Source organism: Penaeus chinensis, chromosome 5, assembly GCF_019202785.1.
Source record: "Penaeus chinensis breed Huanghai No. 1 chromosome 5, ASM1920278v2, whole genome shotgun sequence".
Taxonomy (NCBI): Eukaryota; Metazoa; Arthropoda; class Malacostraca; order Decapoda; family Penaeidae; genus Penaeus; species Penaeus chinensis.
The window spans coordinates 10470776-10475193 of record NC_061823.1 but is presented as its reverse complement, the minus strand read 5'-3'; positions in this window follow the sequence as shown (position 1 = coordinate 10475193).

Below are 4418 nucleotides of genomic sequence, written 5' to 3'. Positions count from 1 at the left end.
CGTTTTTTTTATTTTTTTTTTATTTATTTATTTTTTTTTTTAGAGAGAGAGATGCATGTTAATATTAAGATGAAAAAGAAACAGATCATGATAATTCATATAGCATTAGACAAATCAAGTTTATGGCAAGGTACACACAAGCATATACAGGGAGAAAAAAAATAAAAATTCGGTCAATTTTGGCGAAACTGGTATGTCGACGAATAATTATGTTGCTCCTTGTAGCCTTTGGTATAATGGGTAACAGAATAAATGGTTTGCTCATCCCTTTCACCCAAAGTAAACATGATCACTCGTAGTTTTCGACATTCATTGTCAAGGAAGATCCAGTATCTCTCTGTGTGTCTATGAATGTAAGTATATATCTTAATATGAATATGTTTAGGGAAAAGCACACACATGTACATTCATGTACACACACACATACACATACATATGTATGGATATTCATATATACGTAAATATACATATATACACATTTATGTATTATATGCATTGGAGTAGGTATGTATATATCGGTATCTATATCTATCTCTCCGTATATCTATATACATATATACATGTGTGAATGTATATATGTAGCTCAATGCATTTATATCTTGCTATATTTACCTAGTTATCTGTTTATCTATCTATACACATATGAATACATATAAATATCTCAGTGTAAATTTCTCCCTCTCCTCACTCTCAATCGAGTACGAAATCGCATTGTGTGTTTTTTTCCAACTGCCAAAGAGAGACACATGTAATGTACAAACAGAACATAAGAACAGTTTCAAGCCGACATATCCATGATGCCTTAACAATGTTAACACGGAAACGAAAAGCGCCTTGCTTCCAATACAAAACAAACCTTTCTTGATACTTACTGTGGATTAACAGTTCATTCTTGAGTAGAATTTCATTTCACTGACAAAACAAATTGCATTTAAGAACAAAATTCACGACTTCTGGAATTTCTCTACAAGTCCTTAGGCCTGTTCCCCTAATACATACGTAGAATTCATGCTGTTTTAGTGCCTAAAGTAACAGTTATATCTTATTTATGCTCAGAGGTGCCAATCAGAAAATCGATACTGGATGTTACTTTGTTTCAAAAACACAATCTATTTCCACAAACACACACACACACACACACACACACACACACACACACACACACACACACACACACACACACACATACACACACACACACACACACACACACACACACACACACACACATATATATATATATATATATATATATATATATATATATATGTAGGTGTGTTTATATATGACTGTGACATTTACGTTGGTGATGAAAAAGATGTTCTTTCCATCTACGACAATCCATACCCATCGTACTAGACAAGCACCATATGAATAATATTTGTGGCAGGGTACTTGTACTTGTTAACCTGTGTGTGAACGGAACAGCTACATATCGACGTCTGACAGCTAGGAATGGTTACGTCCATGTTGGCGAGAATAAGGTCGGTATTTAATTTGTTACCTCTACGTCCTCTATGGTAAAATGTTTCAATGGATACTGTTTGGTTATTCCTGGGCATCCAACTTTCTCCATGTTTGCGGATATTTATGCTTTTGAGTGTAGATATGAATAGATAAACAAAGTGAAGTCGGAACCAGGGAGTGAGAATCGGAATGTAATACCCACTGTGAGTAAAGCAAAGATTTATTTAACAAAACCATATTCAATGGAACAGGAAAGAAACTTATTCTCCTCAAACTAAGCATTGTGTGGCCTTCTGTCTGTCTATCGGCAGGCCTCTCTATGTCTCTAATACACATTGATACAAATCACATATGTATACACACATCTATCTATCTATATATCAGTCAATCCATATATCTATCTATATATCTATATATCAGTAAATCAATCAATCTACATCTATAGACAATATGTAAGATCTACTGTAACATAATGTTAGAACGAAAAAACAACAAAAAAAACGAAGAGGTCATAAGGCTGCTTTACCTGAAGAGCTGGTAAATACAGTAATCAATTTTCAGAGAAATACGTTTCTGTTAAAATACTTCTTCCCTTTCGTGTCCCCGTTACCGCGATGGTAAGTTTATGAAGCTGCGAACGCAGGGATACAAAAAGGAAATGAAAAGTACTTCTATAGCCATTGCCTGACGTCTTTATTTCGAAATTCATTGTTTGATTTGGCTTAAAAATATAAATACTGTAAAATAAAAATGATTATATATAACAATTGCATAAAGTTTCATGATGTTTATTGCATGTTGCGAAAGAGGGAAGGGATTAGTGGTTCATAGTAATTGCTGCTTTTGTCTAACACTGAGATCTTAGAGAGAAGATAAAGTTAAAGATATGTAGATAGGTACATACATACATATATGTATACAAACACACATATATATGCACACACACACACACACACACACACACACACACACACACACACACACACACACACACACACACACACACACACACACATCTGTATATGTACATATATGTATATATATATGAATATATATAAAGAGAAAGAGATACAGACAGGGACAGAGAGAGAGAGAGACTGACTGCATGCTGTTGTAACTCAAAGACACTTTCAGCCACGTGCCTGGGCTTTTGTATCAATAGGTTTAAATAGTCCACTTGTTGCTCTGGCTAAGAGCAGTGTGTTTGAGTAAGCATGTACACATTTTCATAATACTTTACAAAACCACGCACGCACATGCAAATCAAGCATGTACACATACACACACACGCACACATATGAAACATAAAATCGCATACATATGCAAAACTACGCTCACACATATAAAACAAAAATGTCACACCAGTAAAAAGAGAAAGTCCCAGGGGCGAGAGAGCGAAGCAGGATGTGGAAGATGCTGGTGTGGAGGGAGGTGGGGGGGGGGGGGGGGGGAGGACAAATGAGGCTGGGTTCTCCTGTGAAACGTGGCACACACTAAACCCCCTTGTAGGAACGTCTTGCTGGGGTTACCAAGAACGTGATCTGCTTCCGGTGTCTTCTCTAGTCTTCCAAACAAGCAAACCTTTTTAGTGATTGTGTTTTCCACCCCGTCCTTGATATTCTTCTTTCCTTTAGTCATTTCATATTCCCTTTCTCTACTTGTTGGGTGTTTTGGCTTCGAAAATTTCTTTAAACAACCTTATGACGTGGTAACACCTGGGGGTATATAACGTGGGAGAAAGAGAGAGAGAGAGAGAGAGAGAGAGAGAGAGAGAGAGAGAGAGAGAGAGAGAGAGAGAGAGAGAGAGAGAGAGAAACAGAAATAGACAGACATAGGGGGGAGGCGATAGAGATGGGGGTTAGGGGAGATGGACAAACATTTATATGTATTTATTTATATATATATGTATTTATGTATATTTATGCAAGATTTACTGTAAGTGTTTAAAAAAAATCATCCAGAGTCATAAGGCGGCTTGAGTCCTGAAGAGCTGTTGGGTTCGAGTTAGGTACCCGTGTCTGTAAAAGGGCTGGTAATTACATTATCAGAGAAATACGCTGCTGTTAAAATACTTCTTTTCTCGCGTGTTCTTGTTACCGCGAGAGTGAGTTTATGCAGCTGTGAACGCTGGAATACAAAAAAGAAAATGCAAATGTATTTCAGTTGCCTGTGATTGTCATGTCTTTATTTTTAAATTCACTGTTTAATTTATGGCGTAAAAAAAGTACGAAAACGGAGAGGGAACGAGGAAATTCCCGTAAAATGATGAATTATAATTTCATAAAATTTATTGCATGTTGCAAAAGAAAAAAGGAATTAGTGGTTCCTAGAAATTGCTGCTTTTGTTTAACATTGGGAGCTTAAATAAAAAATAGAGTTAGAGATAGATATATAGATGCATACAAACATACATACATATATGTATACACACACACATCTGTATATTTAGATAAATGTATATATGTACCTCAAAGATACTCTCAACCCCGTGTCTGGGCTTTTGTATCAGTGTCGGGCGATACCTTTAAACAGTCTACTTGTTGCTCTCACTAAAAGCAGTGTTTCTGAGTAAGCATGTAAACATCTTCATAATTTATAAAACAATGCATGCACATGAAAAAACAGCACGTGTACATGTAGATACACATGCACCATACATAAATATGCAAGCACAAAAAAAAAGAAAAGTCCCAGAGGAGACTGGGTTCTTCTATGACACGTGGTACACTTTAAACCCCCTGCAGGAACGAATTGCTGTAGTTACCAAAAAACATGATCTGCTTCCGGCGTTCTCTCTAGTCTTCCGAACAAGCAAACCTTATTGTGTTTGTGTTCTCTCTTCCACAAACAAATAGAGAGAGAGAGAGAGAGAGTGAAAGAGATACAGACATACAAAGGAGGGAGGCGATAGAGACGGGGGAGGAGGAGACGGACAAACGTATATATGAATA